The following is a 23,105-nucleotide window of genomic DNA, read 5'->3' on the forward strand; positions in this document are numbered from 1 at the left end:
TTAAAGCAAGACTTGAAAGAAGTCAAAGTTAAAGCTCTCCGTCTTATTAAAAACAAAGGCGTAATTTTAGAAACTGATTCACGTAAAGATTTGGATACCATCTCTTCCTCAAAAATCCTGTCTGATGTTGGAATCACCCCTGAGATACCTAAGAAATTGAATCCAACCTTACTGGTATATAATATTGATAATGATTTAACCAAAGAGGAAATACTTGATGATTTCTACTTCAAAAACCTGAAAGAATTTACACGTGAAGAAATCTCACAAGAGATCACTTTCCGATTTAAAATTAGCTCCAAATCAAAGAATACCTCGAATTGGGTGTTTGACTTTACCCCACGTATTTTTTCGGCTATCTCTACTTTAGACAGGTTATTTATTGGGTGGACCTCTCACCCATTTAAGCCGTTCACTGTTGTGACGAAGTGCTATTGTTGTCTTGCTTTCGGACACACTTCAAGTACGTGTAAACAAGAAAGACCTTCTTGTGGACATTGTGGCAAATTAGGCCATATCTTTGCTGAGTGCCCCAGCAAGGATCAACCGCCTGTCTGCATTAATTGCAAGAGGCACAAACATGATGCTAATCATTCGGTCAGAGATATCAACTGTCCTGAATACATAAAGGCTCAAGACACAGTAAGGCAACGAACAATTCCCTTTTAATATCACAGTCTTATCGAGTTCAAGCGCTTCCCAGTCAAATATTTCGACTGTAAATTTAAAATTTCTGCAAGCCAATGCTCACCATTCACGCACCGTGGCAGATGAGCTACGTCGTGTATCGGAGGAGGAACCCATTGACATTCTCATTCTTCAAGAACCATATCATAAAAAAGGACGAATTGTCGGATATCCTTGCTCTTCTCGGATTTTACAACTGACTCATACAGATCCTAAGGTAGCCATCGTAATATTTAATAAAAATGTTGACGTTTTACTCTTGTCCTGTTTAACATCACAGCATGCTATTTGCATTCAAGTCTTGAGTCCTAATCACTCGACTTATGTTATCTCAATGTATTGCCCCCCGTCATCTGACTTGACTCCTCACTTACACTATATCGATTCCGTATTCAGTTTATTAGGCCCTATTCCTCTGCTAATTTTACTCAACTCAAACTCCAAGTCTGCATTGTGGCATAGTTCTTTCACAGATGCGCGGGGATTACTGCTTGAGGATACCATCTTCTCCCATCAGCTTACCGTCTTGAATCAACCAAACCAGCCATGTACCTTTTCCAATTCCCTGGGTGAATCAAACATAGACATCTCTCTGGCTACAGCCCGTATTGCTCTTTATATTATTGACTGGCACGTAGAAACTGACCTAACGACAAGTGACCATCGCTCCATCGTCTTCCTGCTGGGATCAACTCTTCCTCCTCAACGACCTCTTCGTAATCTCATACGTTACTCTCTTAGAAACATAAAATGGGAACGTTTTAATCGTTCCGTTCTCTCTCAATTGCCTGAAGACAACCTAGAAAATTTTAAATCTCTTACCACCGAACAACTAGAACTGCAGATTCAAAACATTATCATCACTGCAATTCAGAAATCTACGCATAAAAAGAAACTAAAAACTAACTGCACATCTTGGTGGAATAACGAACTATCCTCTACTCGGAAACTTGTACGTAAAGCCAGAAGAAATTTTCAGCGTAAACGGCGTACTTGGCCTCAAGAAGAAGTCAACAGATTACATGAAGAATACAAAACTCTCAAAAGAAAATACGTAAAATTGATTTATGAAAGCAAATTGCAATCCTGGCACAATTTTGTCCGTACGTCTGGGAATAATAATCCTTGGGGCGTCATCAAAAAAATTGCTAAAAATAAAATGATCTTGGGTGACATTTTTAACTCCATTACCTCCAACAGTATGGAAACTATTACACTAACAGACTCCATAAATGCCATCTTGGACCAACTGCTGCCTAATGATGATCTCACTATTGACACTTCACACCATCTATCTATTCGAGATTTAAACCAAAAATACCTTCCTTTAGAAGAAACAAGTCCATTCACTGCAGAAGAACTTACTTCAATCTTGAATAAAATTCAGTCAAACAAATGTCCTGGCGATGACCTAATTGACAACATATTTATCAAACACTTTTATGACCTAAGGCCCAAAGTTCTACTTAAATTATTCAACAACTGCTTAAATACTGGAACGTTTCCCAAACCGTGGAAACACGCCATTCTTAAGATTTTACATAAACCTGGTAAGCCACTAGATAATGCGAGATCCTATCGCCCCACAGCCTTGCTCTCTCACCTGGGAAAAGTGTTAGAGAGATTAATTGCCAATAAAATAACCACACTGCAGGGAGCCACAAGCTCCACATCCTCTCTTCAATACGGATTTAGGCAAGGGCTTGGATGCGAAGACGCCTTATTAGAACTCCACCACCTCATTGACTGCTCCACTTCCAAGTACGTTATGGCAATCTTTATCGATTTTGAGGGCGCTTTTGATAATTTATGGTGGGAAAGTGCCCTCAGCAGACTCCGTTCCAGTCACTGCTCTCTTCAGCATTATAAACTTGTTAGAAATTATTTTGCTGATCGCACCGTCACCGTCATCACTAAAAGCACGAAGATTAACAGATCTGTCTCCTGTGGTTGCCCCCAAGGATCAATTTTAGGTCCCTTGATTTGGAACCTAGTTCTCGATGATTGGCTGCTTAGGACGACTGAATTTCAAAATGTGCAACAACTTGCGTATGCAGATGACATTGTCATTTTAGTGAATGGAAACTCAAGATCTGAATTAGAACTCTATGCCAATAAAGTACTCTTTGAACTATCGTCTTGGTCCTCTAAGAACAAATTAAAATTATCCCCAACAAAATCGAAGATCATGATTTTTAAACACAAATTAGACTATCGCAGACCACCAGTTGTAAAACTTGACAAGAAATCACTTCCACTTGTCCGAAGCACCAAATTTTTAGGAGTAATCATCGACGACTGCTTTTCCTTTACTGAGCATATTCAACATCTGTCTGTCAAAGTTAAGAGTTTTACCGCAATGCTGCTCCAAATTACCAGACAAGACTGGGGACTGAACATTAAAACCCTACATCTATTTTATAATGCTGCCATAATCCCAATTACAACCTACGCTGCCAGCCTTTGGTTTAGACGTACTGCACTCAAAACAGTACAAACCAAGTTATCCACTATTCAACGTTGCTTTCTCCTCAGCCTACTTCACGTTTGCCGAACAGTATCAACTCCAGCTTTACAGACTCTTGCAGGCACCATACCACTTGACTTGCATGTTGTGTTTAGAGGGCTTTGCTTTTACATCCGCAAAGGCATTTCTGTGGAATTTCAGGGAATCATTGTTAACCCTCAGACTGATCCCAAAACTGAGCAAACCAGATGCTGGAATTTGTTAGTGAATACCTGGCAGAGAATAGATGGAATTCTACCGAAAAAGGAGCTATCACCAAAAACTTCGTTCCCGACGTAACTGCACTACTCTCATCATCCACCAGAAAATGGTTTTCACTCTCACTGTTTACCTCCTACATACTAACTGGGCATGGTTCGCTTAACGCAAAACTCTACCAATTCAGACTTTCCAATACAGTCTCCTGTCGATGTGGGCTACCGGAAGACTCTCCTCACGTACTTTTTGAATGCTCCATTTACGATGATCTAAGATCGGCTCTTAAGGCAACAGTACCAAACTTGTGTCCCGGAGGTGAGAAGATACTCATTTCTGTCAACAATTTCCAGGCCCTTCAAACCTTCTGCAATGCTGCTTTTAATCGCAGGAAGGCTCTCAACCTCAATGTTAATTCAAGAAATGAAACTGAAAATGCATCATAAATCATAATACAACTGTGCGCTGCCTCGTCGTCCTGATGACGTCATATACAAAATTGTTGTGGCTTTCAAGAACACGCAAAGATTTTAACAGATGCTGCACTTCTCTGACTCATCCTTTATCAAGACTCTCTTCGACTAAACCTCTGCTCGGTGATACCGTCATCTACCAGAGACTTCTGACACCACTCCAGTTTAACAGAATTCAGAATTATATCTAGAACTTGTTCCTGCCGATCATGATCGAATGACATTACAACTTCCGTTTGACAATACACCTTTTCTCTTTGTGGACCACTTTGGGCAGCACTGCATACAGATGTGAGCAAGAAATGGATAAAGATTTTATTTTACTTTTTTTTATTTTTTTTTATTATTATTATTTATTTTATTTTATTTTATTTTATTTTTTTTTTTACTTTATGCTATTCTCATCCTTATTTCTTCGTCTTCTGCTGTCCTGTCTCCTGGGAGTGTGTGTGTGTGTGTGTGTGTGTGTGTGTGTGTGTGTGTGTGTGTGTGTGTGTGTGTGTGTGTGTGTGTGTGTGTGTGTGTGTGTGTGTGTGTGTGTGTGTGTGTGTGTGTGTGTGTGTGTGTGTGTGTGTGTGTGTGTGTGTGTGTGTGTGTGCTGTTGCCGGCTTGCTGGCGCGGGGTTCTTTTGAATGGCTCCAAACCCTCTTTGGACATTCAGTACGTGACTGTTGAGGTTGGCCATGGTTCATGCGTAGTTGTGGCCTACCTCCCCGTGGTGTAGACGGACACTGGGCAGGCTTTCCAGGTGATCGCCTGCCTAGTGACAAAACGGCCAGAAACAACTAAACAACACAACAACACACACACTGCACGAACATAACGTTACACACATTTCTGGCCTGTTACAGTGCTTTCTGCAACCATCACAGTGTACAAAGACGGAGTTGAACTTTCGTTCAGGTGCCGTCCTACATAAGATACTATACATGTCTACATGTCTACTGTTTCTGCTGCATGCCTCTTCTACAGATACTTCCATGGGCCCTGTTCTTCTGAATTGGCTTCTATAATTCCCGCTCTCTTTCAAAACAGTCCGACACGTGCCGCCAGCAGCCAACATCCATTTACTGTCCAACTTCAAACTCACAGAACCAACTTTTCATCTCCTCGTTTATTCATTCAACTCCGTTTTCTGGAACAACCTTCCTTCACACGTATTTCCTGAAAATTAGTCTACAGATGTTCAAGTGTAATGTCAACAAATATCTTTCGTGTTCTCAAAATACAACCCAGGGACGGTACTAAGTACTATAGGTTCTAATACCTCTCATGTTTGGGGTTTTCATAAAAAAAAACAAAAAAAAAAAAAACCAACAATGGCCGGCGTTCACTGCCTTTTGAGTTTTAAAGAAACCAATACCATCTCTGACCTGACAGATCGTCAGCCACTATTGGCCTTGGTTTTTCGGGTTGTTCTGAAACGTGACATGTGAGTCCTGAAAATAATAGTCCACTAGGAATTTAGTAGTAGTAGTAGTAGTAGTAGTGGCATGTGACAAGAAAGCAAATGTATGAGCTTATGCAGCATCAGCCAAAAAAAAAATCACACCATTCCCTCCAAATGCCTGTCCAGTTCCTCCTTAAATTTATTCAACCTATCAACTTCCACAACGACAGATGGAAGTTTGTTCCAGCAATTAACCACCCGCTGGCTAAAGGCAAATTTCCGCACATCTATTCTACATCTGTCCTTTCTTAATTTGAATTTATGCACCCTTAGGTTCGCAATCTGAACAAGTGGAAGGATCCCATCAGAATTCAGCGTGCTCAACCCATTCAAGGCCTTATATACCTCAATCAGATCACCGCGCAGGTGCCTAGTCTCCAGCCACTGCAATTTGCAGAACTTAAGCCTCTCTTGGTAAGAGGATCCCTTCATTCCCCTCACCAATCTTGTTGCCCTTCTCTGTACACGCTCAAGTAAATCTACATCCTTCCTAAAATGAGGCCTCCAGACCTGTACGTAGTACTCAAGGCGTGGCCTAACCATTGCCTTATACAGAGAGATAATCACCTCCTTTTCCCTGCTAGCAAAATTCCTATATATCATTGACAAAACCCCATGACCTGCCCTGGCAGCCTGTCTACATTGCTCAGAGAACTTCATATCTGACTGCACAATTACTCCCAGGTCTTTTTCATTTTCTACCACCTTAAGTGTAGTACCACACAGTTGGTACGTTTCTCTGGGGTTACTTCTACCCATATGCTGTACTTTGCATTTGTCAAGGTTAAACTTCAGTTGCCACTTCTTAGCCCATCTGCCCAAATTATCTAGATCCTGTTGCAGTAGCACACTACCATTACTGTCATTAACAACCCTGGCAACCTTTGTATCATCTGCAAACTTCGACATTAAGCATGATATACCTTCATCAATATCATTGATAAATATACAAAACAACAGTGGACCTAACACCGAACCCTGTGGGACTCCACTAATAACATTAGTCCAAGAAGAGCAGCACCCATTGATTACCACCCTCTGTCTTCTCCCACTTAACCATCCTTTTATCCTTTGTAGCAACATACCCTTAATACCATTCTGCTCCAATTTGTACAATAGTCTTCCATGCGCAACAGTGTCAAAAGCTTTCCTGAAATCCAAATATATGATATCAAAATTATTTAGGTCGAATGGAGCGCATATTAGCTCCAGTACAGTGCGCAGGACGCTGCATCGTGTGATAACTAGATCGCGTAGAAGCTGACATAACCTTTTAATAAAGATTATTTTTAGATATGCAGGTATCCGCGTTTTATTGGTGATGCAGTGTATTTGTGTACTGCTATTAGAACTCTTGATCACTTTCGTAAATGAATGGCGCAAGGAAGAGTGAATTTTGATCCGAAAAAACTCATGCTGCCTATCAGAAATGGAAATAGTCAAATTTTGAAAGCACTTCAGATTAAAATAAAATTCACTGATTATAAAATATCTTGTAATAGGAAAAGAAAAGAGAAATTACGTGATATATTCAACCAATAAGCAAACAGTTAAGTTGAATTAATCAAACTTGTACCATCTTGTACGCATTTTTGTAACTGCAGATATTTACATAGTAACAAAAATTATTAAGAAATTGACGAAATTAATTAAATTAATTTCATTACATCCCATATTACAATGACGAAAACTACGCTATTTCACCAACTTATGTGATTTACTACGTACAGAAATGATAAATTAAACTAAGCCTAAATTTAGGTTTAAGAGTGATTAATTAAACTGAACTGTTTGTTTATTGGACAGACAAAAATATATTTTGAATTCTATTATTGGGAATTTAAGATTCTGTCTCACTGTACCTGAGCGCAACGAATCTAGGAATACTAAGTCGTATTGTGAACGGACTTCTGGCTCATAAATATCTTTTACTACTTTTTCTATGGCAGAACACATCGATTGATTTCTGAAGTTGACGTCTGGTGGCGCTGTTTTGGAAAACAATCAAATAAAATGAAATAAATAATTATTGCAGAAATATTTAATTAATGTTTTCTTCAGACGAAAATAATGAAATAATAAAAGCAAAATGAAAGCATATAAAAGTACATAAAATTTATAAGAAAAAATAATAATAAAATAAATATATATTAAATAATAATAATCAAATTATTAACTAATAAATAATAATAAAATATATATTTATATATATATTAAATAATAATAATAAAATTATTAACTAATAAATAATAAAAAGTACACATTTATATATATAAAATATATAAAAGTTAATATAAAACAAAAGTAAAGCAAAGTGTAGTATATTATAAATAGAAAATTCGCTATTTCTCTCATTAAATGCACCTTCAAAAGTATCTTTTCAGGTTTGATGTGCCAATAATATGTATGATATTTGGTAGAATTTCAATAGGGTTCACTGAAACTTTCACTTGCTATAACCAGATAATCGTTTACGAAATTAAACGCCATTATTGCGAGCTGCAACGGGTAATTTTGATGATATGCGAAGTCCCAAATACGTTTAGCGAAAATTAAAAAAAAAAAAAATCGATTTTGAAAAATAAAGTTCATTAATAAATTAAAAATACAGAATACCTACTCGTATCTACGCAAGTATTGAGGCAAAGTCTTCAGCTAAACTATAGGGATAAATCCACCATCCCAAAAGGAGTAATAATATTCTTCAGTGCATGGGTGATAATTCAATTTCAGAATAGAGCCCCTTGTATTCAATATTTCATTTGCGGTCGGATCTTCTTTAACGAAATTCCATATACCGAATTTTTCTATGTAGCAAACTTTTTTGATTTCCCCTTGGTCCTTATATTGAAAACAGTTTTCGTATAGAGAAAAAGGGCGCCTCCGTAGCCAGGTGGGCAGGAGCAGCAGTGCGTAGCACACGCTTCTTAATTAGACCGGGGTTCGAGCCCGTGACCACCAAATACGGAGGGTGCGGAAGGTCAAGAAATGACCACCGCATATTCCCGGAGCAATATGGCCTTAGTTGCTAATGCTCCAAATAACAACAATAAAATAAAGAAGAAAATTTCCATTAAACCGATTTGGAAAGACCTGGGTATGCATTATTCGCAACTCTGGCCTTTAGACAAAAAAGCTGATGCAGCAGAAAGCACGAATTAATTCTTAATTCTTTTAGCCTTAATTAATGCTTTCTACAGCATCAGCTTTATGGCCAGAGTGGTAAACAACGCGTGTTCAACACAAACAAATTTGTGCTCACCCACTAAGTTAATAATATTAAAAGGACATAAGTACTTTGTCTATTACACAAACTAAACGAGCCGTCAGATTGAAATTTTGTCTTTAAAATTTGAATTTTTCATAATTTCCAGATCGATAGTTGCGGCACGTTTCGTGATATAGTACTTCCCAGTTTCGACGAGAATCAGTTCCAAAGTCACTCGGTTAGCATCAAAAGGGCCGATTCTCTCAACTTTTCGTGTGTCGTCTTTATGACTTTGAGGTGGCGATAATGTGATGGGGAAATCTAAAACCATATATACGTCTTTACAAAAAAAAAAATTAATGTCTCAAATTAAAAGAAAAAGATGAGCTGATCTTCCCATTCTTCGAAATCGTATGACCGATTGAAAGAATTATCTTTAAAATTCAAATCAAAATCATTTGCTGTGACTTGATGGAAACTCCTCTGAAAATATAACCCTCAGGTGCGAGTTCAGTATTTCCTCAGGAATTGACTCACTACTGTGAGTGTTAAGTTTAATTGTTGCAGTCGTGTTCGGGCTTGTTGATGGTTCCTGCTTTTGTATTCTGCTAACATAAAATATTTTTTTGTGTGTTGCTTTCTGGAGAGCGAATACAAGCTCAAATATAGGTTGTTTTCCCTTCAACAAACTAAAAAGAACAAATAAATGTGTTCTGCAAAGAGAAAGAGTGGATGAACCCGTGTCATAAAGACAAAGTTGACTGAAATGATCCTTCTCCTTTGCAGTCTGAAAAAGGAAAAGCTTTACAACTCCAGGGTTTAAACCTTGAAACTGAAAATTCCAATGGGGACTCTAGTAGGACTGCTGTAAAGAAGAACTTCATTTTTCATTTCGGACTTTGTACTTTAAAATTATTAAAAATCCCTTCATTGACGACTTATTCTAAATTCTGGAAATCAAGGCTAGGAATATAAACTAAAACATGAGTCGTTTCCTTGCAACTGTGAAAAGGACAGAAAATGTATGTTCTTCTAAGAAAAAACTAGTTACCTGAATTTTCATTCAGCTTGCTGCTAGCTTGTAAAATGTTCTCATTTTAGGTAACCTAAAATGCCAACCTTTTTAACGTTGGTAATTTTCACTTTTAACTCATTTAAACAAGCATACTTTATGTTGCTTAATATACACTTTTTTTGTTGTTGTGACAGCTAAAACGTCGAACTTAAAGTTGGCAATTTTCACATTAACATCTTGTGCTCACAACTAAAACGGAAAAATTACAATCTTAAAAATTACAATCTTAAGGAAAAACTAACTGCAGTCACTGAGAAATAGCAGTCACTGCAGAAAAAACTTGATAAGACCAAACAACCACGCAGGTTTAATTTTTCAGGTTTTCAAGAACAGATGGAACTTTGGAAGAAAAAAACTTTAAGAAAGCAGATAATTTTATTTTCAGGCCACAACAATAGATGGAGACAGCAAAGAATTTTTATCTTTCAGAAAAAATATGGTTTTCAACCCTCAAGTTTTTTATCCCTCAAAAAAAAAAAAAAATAAATAAATAAATAAAAAAATAAATAAATAAATAAATAAATAAATAACGTTAAATTTTGCATACAAAATTCACTTTGACGTCCCAACCGATACACTCAAAGACTACATCTAACCCAAATCTAATGTGGAACCCGCACAGCTGTAAGGAAACGTCAACACCCGCTGAACACAACAATCACAGTTCAAGCCAGCCCAAAAATAAATAGAAAATTAAACATTGAAATTTCAACTGACACCCTCTACGGAGAGAAAAAGAAAACAATACCAGAAAAATATAAACATTTTTTCTACTCCCTCAAGTCAAACGCATGTACTGAGAAGCATTCGGTTCAAAACCTATCTGATTACTACTCAGATCGGAGCGTTAAAAAAAGAAAAAGAAATTGCTCTAAAATTTGGTATTTCTGCCAGAAGTGTGCTAACCATTCTGAAATAGCGTATTTCGATTTTCAAACTCTTTGAAGAAACGGCACCCAATCGGAAGTGTGCTAAATTATGTGCTTGAAGACGCAGTTTGAAGAAGATTTGCAGTTATGAAGCAGTTTTTAAGTGTTTGAAGTTGATTCGAGACTAAAACTGTTTGACTAGATCTGTTTGGCTGGACAAATTTAAAAAGCACCATGACTTACTCGAAAAAGTTATTACTGGTGAAAGTGGGGTTGTAATTGCAGAAGGTTGTACCCATTGGAAAGAAGCAGTTTTGAAAAAAAATAATGGAGGACTAGCCCAAAGACATATTCAACGTTGATGAAACAGGTCTATTTTTAAAATGTTTGCCGAACAAGACACTGACTTTTAAAGGTGATAAATGTGTAGGTGGTAAAAATAATAAGGAGCGACTTACACTCTTGGTTGGTGCACATATGGCTGATAATAAAAAAAAAAAACTGAAGCTTTTGGTAATAGGCAAGGGTAAACAACCCCGATGTTTCAAAGGAGTAAAGGCGTTAGGGTTGGACTACAACTACAACAAAACCTTGGATGACAAGTGAAATTTTTGAACAGTAGATTTTAAAATTCGATAGAAAGATGACGAAAGAACAGAAAATTCGCTTTGATTGTCGACAACTGCCCTACCCACCTTCCCTCGGTAATTTCGAAACTTACAAGTGTGAAATTTGTTTTCCTCCCTCCGAATACCTCGTCTAAACTGCAGCCAATGGACCAAGGCGTTATCAAGAATTTGAAAATGCAATACTTAAGGCGCATCCTGAAGAAAAGGTTATACTGAGAATAGAACCTAGAGATTCTGTTATGGATTTGCGAACGAATGTGCATATCAGAGTTGGAGAAAGTGAAGAGTCAAAATGTGACGGAGACAACGATTAAGAATTGTTTTCCAAATGCAGGATTTGCTAAAACGCGAATTAACAGCGATGAGAGGAATGAACTGCTGCGAGACATTGAGCAATCTTGGGAAGAACTCGAAGCGAGAGGTTTGATCAGTGGACAAATTGTTCTTGAAGAATTTTTAGGAGTTGATAACGATGTCAGAGTAGCTGAATATTCACGAGTGACTCCGACATTTTGGAGCGTATTTAGAGATCTAGTGATGAGTTGGATGAAAATGAGGCAATATTAAATCTTCCAAGCAAGAAATGTTGACAGCATTTGAAACTTTGCGCCGAGGCATTCAGTGTGAAGAAATTGTGCCAGAAAATATAGGAGTGTTTAAACAAATGCGAACATTTTTATGAACGATATACAGTAAAATCCAGTGTACAATAAAAAATAACCAATATTTCACGACATAATTCTTAATATTTCTTTATGACGAATTTTTTCAAGAGAATGATCGATTTCATTATATCGAGGTCCGACTGTATTTGCTTGTTTATTTCTTCAAAACATTTGCCGCAACACTAGTTCAAGACCCACTAATTTGACTAAGATAAGATTTTTGTTGCTGAATTATTTGATGCAATGGATGCTCAGGCGACGACATACCTATCAATGAGGTTCATACTACTTGTGTTGGTCTAAAGTGAGGAAAAGGCCCATAAAAATCCCTACACCTTCATAGGACTTGAAATCGGGATTTTTCCACATGACAGCAATTGTAATGGTATTAAAAGGCATTTTTGAACTTTTATTCTTATTCAGTTCTCCCCATAAAACTTAATTCTGATAAGATAATCTTTGTTCTTTCTTTACTCGCGGAAGGAGATATTGGCTGGTCGTCTCCATAGTTCTTGGCGTTATGATATCCCTGACAGATAGCACAGTGGACAGTAATAACCAGAGCAAACCAGAGACTTTTAATAATAACCGGAATAAACAGATAGTAATCACTGTCCTCCCCACAATTCGTTGGACTAGCCTAATTTCGAATCCCATTAATGACGCCAAGAATTCTACGGCCTTTTTCCCTTGCCTGGCTGCGTTCGGTCTCCGATAAGGACTGTATGGTCCCCCTTCCGGAAACTCAAGTCCTTCTTCCGGCAAACAGCAAATAAATGTAAATACAAACTGAAGAACACACGCAATTACTGACACCCCTCTTGCAGAAAATCGAGTCAATTCCAAGAACAACAGAGAATGAGAGAAACAATTATGAAAAACATCCCAGTCCTAACTTTAGGACAAAAGTGAATGCGGATTAGTCTGAAATTAATATCACCAGGGATGACATTAAAGCCCAATTAATAGCCTCAGAATAAACCCACAATTGGGCGAGTCAATTCCAAGAACAACAGAGAATGAGAGAAGCAATTATGAAAAACATCCCAGTCCTAACTTGAGGACAAAAGTGAATGCGGATTAGTCTGAAATTAATATCACCAGAGATGACATTAAAGCCCAATTAATAGCCTCAGAATAAACCCACAATTGGGCCTTATAAATTCCCATCCTTCATGATTAAGATCACCAGTGTACACATCATGGGACTACTTCCTCACATTTTTTTTATAAAAATATTAAGAGAAAACCACTTGCTGTAAATAAAGAAAACGTATTTCATTAAACCACTTTCCAAAAGTAGCAATCCCAATCCTCCAAAGCCTAGGCAAATATAGTTATACAGGTTATCTAGAGTTATTGAATGCTCCTTTAAAAAAAAAAAAAATCAGAAATCACTCTTAAATTTATTCACCATCACGGGCACAGAATTGAATACGTGAATTCAGCGATTACCCACCATCAGTTACCATAAATCTCACAGAAATTCTATTTCGAATTTCACCTTGCCCTTAACTACAAACAGCATGTTGATATTCTCTTCCCAGATGCTGAAACCGGTTTTGAAAGTATTTCCATTCCAACCATTATAATCATCTTAAGGAATATTTACATTGAACTTGACATGTCTTAACAACAATAAGGAGTATTCTGTGGGAGAGAGAAATCACTGTCGTTAACCGAACTTCTAAAGCGATTTACCAAATGAATAGGAGCGTTCCGCATGATGGCGTGCTCTTTGTAACTGCTTTACACTCTTTCCTGCCCAGCATTAAAAGAAATTTATTGTTTATACAGATGCTGTGCAAGTTTTCGTCACCTCAAACGATCAGAAGATAGTCGTGCAACGAAAAAATGAAGCAAATTTCACAATCATCAATTGGTAGAGTACTCCAATTGATTGGGCGCCGATTAAATGAATACAAGATGGCACAAATGGTGGGCATCAGGTACCGCGACCTTATTAAGAAATGTATTTTGAGATGCGTCATTCCTATCCATCTCTACACATCTGAGATTTGATCCTCTGCCCCTGAAACTGTCACCAGAGCCTCCCTAGGATTAGAGTACTGGGTCCATGCTAAACAGGATTAATACACAGGTATTTACTATCGGAAATGCTAATCTGTATGCCAGTTTGGATGTCCTGCCGTGGACACATATAGTCATAACAAAAATATCTAAGCCTTCGCAAAATTGTTGACCGGAGACCTCAACTCGGACATACCGGATGCAAGGGTTGGCGAATAAAATGCCATTACCACCATCAGCAGCGCGTTCGTACAGTTGGAAAGTGAGTACCGATTCTTTGTGTCCAATATTATCAAGATAATATGATCAAGCTAGTGCACTCTCCACGCAGGCCCAGAAAGGTTGGGCACAGAACTATAGGATGAAAGTTTTTGAAAATATGTATCTCCAATTTAACTATTTCAATCAGGCAACTAAGTGAACCCGACATCTCTAAGGAGAAAATAAAGATAATAATACTGAAGACCATGTTTTTTTTTTCTTTTTTATGTCTAGAAAAAATAAAAAACGCATCGGGATAAATTGTAAACATGAATTATGCATTTAAAAAATAAAATCATCTGTTAAAATATCATTGACATGAACATCGGTTAAAACATTAAATTATTTTAACAGATTATAAAAAGTGATAAATTCAGAGTAGATGTAACTGTAACTGAAGTTATGTAGTGGTTCTACGTAGCCGAGTGGTCAGTAACGGAAGTTCAGTAGCACACGTTCTTTGAGTAGACCGGGGTTCGAGCTCCTGTTTGCTAATTACGGTCGGTCTGCCAACCCGCCCTGGAACAGCGTGGCAGATTATGGTCCATTTCCTTCAACATGAATTGTTGAGGAGGCTTCCATCCTATAGTCGGTTTATAATGGCTTTAGGTTTTTTTTTTTCCCCCTTGATAGTTTCGAATAATCGACGTATTGCAATCGAAATTGAACCTTACCTCCATTGATCTCTGGTGTTGATGTTCCACACGTCCAGAATCCAGCTAAAACTGAAATGAAAGTTGGATACATCCAATCTGACGTCATGTTTATCCTCTCTGAGGAATTCTGCTTGTCCGAAAGCTTACATTTGGGTGAAATGTGTGTGTGTGATATTAACAACCCAATGTTCTTGTTCTATAAAGGTAGTCAAACAAAAATAGCTGTTTTTAAATCCTGAAAATTTAGTTTCACTGAAAAATTCAAGCTCGCGGTTGTAAGTTCTGCTGTTCTCATTACGCTCCAACGTACAATGAAACTTAAATTGTCTGTTTGCACCAAAAACTGCAGGTGTATCGATTCTCTCATTACAAATAAATAAAATAAGATCAGAGGAACTATTTTATTAGCTGAAAACGAAGCGAGGTTTTAATGATAGTCTTCACCACAAAGAGATCTCCAATATGCATTTCGGCAATTCCTCCTTTTACTTGTCATTCACCACGGCCACAAATTAGGCATTACCAATTCAATGGATCGGTTTAGACTACCCATTATGAGTTGGGTGGAGCTGTCTAGGGAACTCATTACTATTGCGCCATTTACTGTATTGATGGATTCTCCTTCAATAAATTTTGTTTAGCATATTGCTAGTGCATTCGGTACTGAAGAGACTGGTCAAAGAGAACATCAGAAACCAATTCTGGGAGATTTGTCGTAGTTCTATTTACTCGCAGTAAGAAAGTAGTAACGAAAGGCCAATTCAGTAACAAACATGCATTGACGTGTGTCATTCGATAACGTTTCAATATTTTGCAGACTTTAAAGAGGGCCACTTCTCCGTCGAAGATGTTTCTCGCTCTGTCCCTTAAAATATCAATGATTCAATCGCTGGTGTTTGTGATTTGATCGGAAACAGCTGCTGTTTAACCATCTGCCTAATCAAATTGGTGTTTCTTAGAGGACATGCCAATCAACTCTAGAGGGCAGCGTTAAGCGTATGTGTCACTTTATTTATTTTATCAGTTTATTTCTCCGTTGAGGAGACACCTCTTGGACAGCCATTGGCTACAAGGGTGTGGGTTACATTGGAAGATGTGAAGCAGATCCCATGAGCAAAAGGTTACATAGGCCATGGGACGTTCACCCTGAAAAGTTCTATACAACATTTTGATATACATTTGATAGTATAATTTTCAATTAGAATATTTCATATTTTGGCATCTAAGGTTGACATTTAGTACTATGAGATATTATTATAAAGGGTGTCAGACTTTAATGGGAACCTATCCGGTTCTATCCTTAGTTGATCAATGAGTTAAATCTATTTTCTGGAAAGAAACGACCAAGGGTGTCCAAGTTTTTTTAAGTTGCTTTGGAGATGAGGTCTTGTGTCAGCATTTTTGGGGACTTCTCGATGAGAATAAAACAAACTGTAGATGCTGGGAGGCGTCTAATCTTCCTGTTAGCAGTTGGGGTAATGTTAACATGTTTCTTGTGTTAATTTTATCTTTTCAGGGAGGAGTACTGAGATTTGAAAGTAGGATGGCCCTACAGATAGTAAATTAGTGATTCCAGATTGTATGTAGCCATTTGAAGAGGCAGTATTCAATACTGAGGAAAGCTTTCAGGTTGCTCTGTGTGGCGGAGGACCAAATCTGTGAATCATACAGTGGAATGGGAAGTATACATTTCAGTACATACATTTTTAAAAGGTCTGCGTTTATAATGACAATTAACTCTTGTTTGGCTGCCCATAGCACCGCATATGTTTTTGCTTTGATGTAATCAAAGTGCTCGAAGAATGTTAGTCCATCATCCCATTTTAGGCTAAGTTCTACGTGCGATTTAACAATTCGTATATCGCATCTGCTTACCACTATAGAGTTATTATTCGTGCTCTTTTTCATTGTAATTGCCATATGGGTAGACATATGCAATAGAGGTAATACTCCAATTCATTTATTGTATTTTTTTGGTTTCTTTATTATGGGAATGGGCCTGACTATGTAGCTGTTCGGTAAAAATAGGAGAGTACTTTTTTGAAGGATTTCATTGTGGGCGAGTGCAAGACCTGAATAATGTGTAAAGCGCTGCTGATTTTTTCCAATAAAAGAGGGAATTTATTAGGACCAAATTTATGTGATTTTCTTTGGTAACTCTGATGATTGTTAGAGGTGTCTTTCTTAATAGGTTTCAGATGGATTCTTCTTTCTCTGTGATTCGGTGAAGGTTAGGTAGTATCTTCCTGTTTCCTTTGTTGCTAATTGTTTGGGCGCGGTAAGTTGTCCAAATGTCTTCTTGGACCATTCACTAAAGACATTGGCAGTCATGACACCCTTTTTTCTGTTATCATCAACAATACTTTCTTCCTGTTGGAGCTTTCAAAATGCAGCTGCATATGTGCTTGTCTTTTGAACTTTATGAAAGGACCAATCTCTTTTATGCACTGAATGCACTTACAGATAGCAAGTGGATATAGTCATACTCCTTCCAAAAACAGGTGGCAAAGATTTGGGTTCGAATCCTGTCAATGATGCCATGAAGTAGTTTCATGGGCTTTTCCCCATAACATGACTGAATTAACTGCATGATGTTTTCTCCGGAAACTCGGGTTTTTCACCCAGCAAAATTCCAAATCTACCAGAGAACACATGAAATCGACAGATACAATATCTCATAGCCGTAGCTGAAATCTAACAGAATGATTCCATAACTAGTACATTTATATAATGGTGTCGAGAGTGGGTTGGGATAACAATCTTCTAGGCATTTTTTATATAAAATATGATAAACAGAAAGTTTTAATATAAGTTTTTATTGGTGGTGGTGTATTTTAGAATCATCAGCAACTGAGGATATATTGCCCCGTGTATATACCCTGTAAATTGCTTGAGTTCTGTGGTCGATTTTCTGTTTGCTGCGTGAAAAACCTGAGTTTCGAGAAAGAAAAAACAGACAAAGCTCGCCTGACACCGCCTAACCCAGCCACATTGTTAAAAGATCCACAAAAGATTCCTCTATCATCGATCGGATTCGAACTTAGGTTTTTTCCACCCTGTGTTGAGAGGAGCAGAAGCTCGGCCAGAAATAACAAGGGGCCGGTCAACTGTTTTTGACAACTTAGGATCAGCATGCGTACTGTGCCTGCCATTGACTCAAGGAACACTTTCAAGCAGACTTAACAGTAACATCTTAAGAGGTATGATTTTAATCCAAAAGTATATCCCTAACATTCCTTCTGAATGAGTGCGTCATTTTCAGGTCACAAGATATTAGCAAGTTTTGTTATGAGGATTTAATGCGACAACGGAATATTTCTCAACATTAATATCTTTTAGTGGTCTCTTTACAACGAATCCCTTTAGTATTCATTGCATTCGCAATTTCTAAATGAAAGTTACTGAAGGACTCCCAATACAATCATATGTCGTAATGATATCACGCGCTTTGGACAGCCCCACCCAACTATTAACGTTGCCTATTATTCGGCGCACTGAATACATAAAAGGATTTTCCGAAGTGCACCTTGTATAAAATTTGATAATGGCAGAATCGATGTACCAGAAGCCTTCTGATACAAATGGAACATTTATTTTTTATTGAGTCGAAGGTTAACGTAAATAGCAGAATAGAAACTGCGGGTTTTGTGTTTTTAAGTGAAGCAAACTTTCTACCAAAGAAAAAGAAGCTGTTCTGTTTGCTTCGTTACAGAATGGACATTAAACGACTAAATCCTTTTGCAAATTATACTCAGACACAGATTTGGATAAAAGCTGCATTCTTCGCGGGTGGGAGAAGATTTAACATGACATCAACCTAGATGTTTGCGAGTTCCATTGGGCCTTTTCTGATATCTTAGCCTTGTGGAACCTTAGCGCTAGAGGCATAATTTCCTATGATTTTCCCATCTCTATAGTGAGATTAAAACCTTGATATATTGATTGAGGGAATTTTTTAAAAATAAAAATACCAAGTTACCAATTATCAGAAATTCTTCGCAATTCAAATTTCATGGAAATGCCCATTATGTAGACCAAAAATTAAAATTGTTCTTTTGGCCTTAACGTTTCTACAAATTAGTGATAAAGATCTGTTTGAGTTATATTTATCTGTAAAGGACCATGAAGTGCAAGAATAAATTACTTGTATTTAGGAAAACAGTTTTCAACAAGCGAGAATCACGTGCTTAGAGGAGGAGATGTGATGCTCCCGTGATTTAAAGAGTGGTAAAATGGCCTCACAACACTTAATTTTTTGGTCTCTATTTTTTTTTTTACAAATTTTGGAAAATTAAAATAAAGGTGAAAGGAGAAAATGCAAATGGGGGTAACCGAATAGAAAGTTTACGAATTTTCGGTTTCGTAAGTTATAAATCGTGCGACCGTCAGAAATGAACTTTCTACCTCAGAGAGACCTTTCTACCTTTCTCCCTTAGAGAGTTAGTTTTTTTTTTTTTTTTTTTTTTATGAAAACCCCAAACACAAGAGGTACTAGAACCTATAGTACTTAGTACCGTGCTTGAGTTGGAGGTTGAGAAAAAAAAAGAAGATATTTGTTGACATTGGACTTGAACTTCTGTAGACTGTAATTTTCGGAAATACGTATGAAGGAAGGTTGTTCCAGAAAACGGCAGTTGAATGAATAAACGAGGAAGATGAAAAGTTGGTTCTCTGAGTTTGAAGTCGGACAGTAAATGGATGTTGGCTGGTGGCGGCACGTGTTCGGACTGTTTTGAAAGAGAGACCAGGAATTATAGAAGCCAATTCAGAAGAACAGTGCCCATGGAAGTATCTGTAGAAGAGACATGCTACAGAAACAGTACGTCTGAGACAGTGAGCAGAGAGACTATGTTAGAGAGGAGTCATTAATGGAATCTCTTCCGAATGGAATCAAGAAGTCTGAGAGGGTTTTAGTGGCAGATGTGGGAACAATATTCCATGGTAGGGCGGATTTGTATTTCTACAGAGTGAAAGCAGTTTGGAAGAAAAGTAACGCAGAGCACGAAAGAGAAAACCAAGTTTTGTAGATGCCGAGGAAGGAATATTTGTAATGTGCTTGTGCCAAGAAACATTAGAAATCAGGCTAATCACTAAAAGAGATATATCAACTTGCCTGGAAATCGCAGTGTCACCAAAGCATAGGAGCAGAAGAATCATTTTTGCGAAATATAAGACAAGACTGTTTTAGAATTGAAATCAACTAAGTTGTCTTTATCCCACTGAAGAATTACCTGGAGATCGGCATTTAAGGAATTGTTAGCGGATATTCGAGAAGTTGAAGCTGATCGAGCAGGGTAAGGTTTCTCAAAATGTAAAGTGGAATGCAATCTGCCACCATCGGCAAAACTATGGATAGGATTTCCAGTCAATGGCAGAAGGTCATTGATATACAAGAGGAAAATAATTGGGGAAAGAACTGAACCTAGGGAGCCACCACAATTAGTCGAGAAGTTAGAATATAGAGAGCTATCACCCTCAGTGAGCGATCAGAGAGAAAACTGGATAACCAAAAAAAAAAAAAAAAAAACAGCTTGTAAACCATAAGATGGAAGCTTTTTTAGAAGACCGAACCTATTGGTAACTCTCTAGGAGGCTTCCGGATCAGCTAGTGTATAATCTTGCTACTTCTACTCTGCCAGATAGTGACTGGAGGGAGTCCGAGCAGTGTGTATGCGGGGGGGCATTGTCGAGGCCAACCTATGTCAAGGATCTGAGTATATTCTTACCATGTGTACGCCATATCCAAAAATTTCATTACTTCATACAGCATGTCCCACTCACTTTTTCTTACTATTGAATACACCATGAATTGTCCAACTAATAGAGCAAGCTTATCTGCGAAAAGATCTAAACCTCCCAGGGAATTCCTAATTCATTTCACAAATATACGTGGTCTCAATTCTAATCTCAACGATGTCCATTTCCACTTGCAGTCTGCCAAACCCCATGTACGTTTTCTTAGAGAATATCAGTTATCGGTTGATTCAACTGCTGCTCATCTCAGTTGCCCAAATTATTCGCTGTGTGATTCCTTTTGCCTCAAAGGCGATACTTGTGCATATATCCGTTCCGATATTCCCTGTCAGAGACTTGGTAATTTGGAATCTCCTCTTTTAGATCTTCTCTGGCTTAAAATCGCTCTACCTCATTGTTTCAAATTCATCTGTTGCCTCTACCGTTCTCCCAACTCCACTAATCACTTGGAGCTCTTTGACTTCCTCTCTTTGCAACTTGACTTTCTCTAGTCCAACTTTCCTAACAGTGAGGTAATTTTCCTTAGTAATTTTAATGTTCACAACTACAGCTGGCTTCCGTTTTCTAGTAACACCGACCCAGCTGGTCGAGATGCTGTGGCTGTAACTAATGACCTTGCACTTTTAAGTTTGAAGGGCAGATGTTGAATATGTGCAGTAAACGAAATGCGGTCGTCGATGATGACTCCTAAACATTTGTTGCTTCTGACAAGTGGAAGTGATTTCTTTTCAAGTTTTACAACTGGTGGTTTGTCATAGTCTAATTTGTGTTTGAAAATCATGATCTTCGATTTGGTTGGGGATAATTTCAATTTGTTCTTAGAGGAGCAAGACGATAGTTCAAAGAGTTACCACACTATGCTAATAAAGTAGCATAGTGTGGTAACTAAAGCCAATTCTGGGAACTATTTATCACTATGCTATCTTAATCCCAGGCTGTCTCGACAATTGTGGGATCTTAAAATATATTTCTAACTTCAGCTTTCCTTGGAACCTCAATAGACTGTTGCTGTACATTTAAATTCTAGAACAGAGGTCCTCCCTTCCCTTCCAAGGTCCACAAGCTATCTGCTGCTCAATAAATTTATTCTATTTAGCTCTTTTAACATCAGAAGATTCCATGTAATGAGAATTTTCTTTTATTCTTCCCCAACCTGGATAAGTCCGAATATATACAATAGAGCTGTGGTGTTTCTCTTCAAAGATAAGACACATATTATCAACATAACAATGTTTAATTCACCGTTTGGAACATAAATAAAATACAAACACTAAATCATTCGTGATTATACAATTTCTCACAGCTTTCTTCTAATTTACATAATTATAATGTTCTCATATATTTCTTTCTTTTCAGTGAATTTATAACCATCTAAAATCTATGAACAATACAAACTAGCATATATAATTACTTTATTCTCTCTCTCTCTCTCTCTCTCTCTCTCTCTCTCTCTCTCTCTCTTGATACACATGAACATTAAATTGGTCATATACCCTTCTGTGGCCTCTTCTGAGCCTTCAGTGAGCAATGAACAAACTAGTGGTTGTTTCCCAAGAGTACAGACTATTTTGTTGATAACAATAACACATCTAATACAGATGGGTAACTCACTCTCTCACTCTTTCCCTCTCTATGTACTATTCCCCCATTTTTCTTTTAAAATACAGTATTCAGTTCATCGTATTCATCATCTAACTGTCCTATTCATTTGTCCCCGTTTTTTTCTTTTTATTTCAGTTTGCATTAACAAAATTTTCAGGACTTACTTTCACTTTCTTCTCTCTGCTTGGATGGGGGATTCAGGGTTCAGGTCTCCTTCCAGCAGTCGTCTCCCTGGGCCTGGCCTTTGCTGGTCCACTAGGCGCACATCTCCAGACTGCTCTTTGTCGGTTCTCTCCACACACAAGGGCTTTGCTTCTGGGATGCTGCTTTGACCATTCGTTTGGAACTCGAGCAAATTTTCTTCTAAATCGTTTCCCTCACTCTACTATTATTAATACCCACTGAACTGTGCCATTTCCAAACTCTCCGTCTAACAATTTCCCCACACACCTCCGACACCACTCTCACTCCCAAAAAAAAAAAAAATTTCTCTCGCTTTATTTCTCTTTCTTCATCTTTATTCTTATTCGCCCAATTATTTTACTGTTGTCTAGGATCACGTTCTGGTAAGTCGCGCTCCTTTAGTCGTAGCGGGGACATTTGGGTGCTAAGAACTTTCTGGAAAAGTTCTTCTGACTGTCCTTGTTCACTTATCGCTTTCGTCGTGCCCTTTTTGATGTGACCGCCCTTGAAATTTATAAGAGCGCACTTCGGTGTCGGCCTGTTTATTCAGCGCTGTGATACCAGATCTCGGCTTGCTCTATGATCCCGGGCCTTTCTTCTTTGGAGTCCGAACCCTTTCTTGGGGGGGGGTGTTCCTTTGTTCATTTTCTTCAGTGCAGCTCCCGCTCTACTTACCGTAAACATAACGGCTTCTAACTGACACTCTTATTGTACAGTTTTAGTTCGAACTGGCCCCCTATTGCCAACGCTAATCCGCTCTCTTACTGAAACAAACAACAGCGGAAACGCAAGCAAATTGCCGAATGCTGTCTGTTTAAAATATAATAAATGTCAAAATCT

The sequence above is a fragment of the Mastigoproctus giganteus genome, chromosome 4, assembly GCF_048544385.1.
Source record: "Mastigoproctus giganteus isolate SK-2022 chromosome 4, ASM4854438v1, whole genome shotgun sequence".
Taxonomy (NCBI): Eukaryota; Metazoa; Arthropoda; class Arachnida; order Uropygi; family Thelyphonidae; genus Mastigoproctus; species Mastigoproctus giganteus.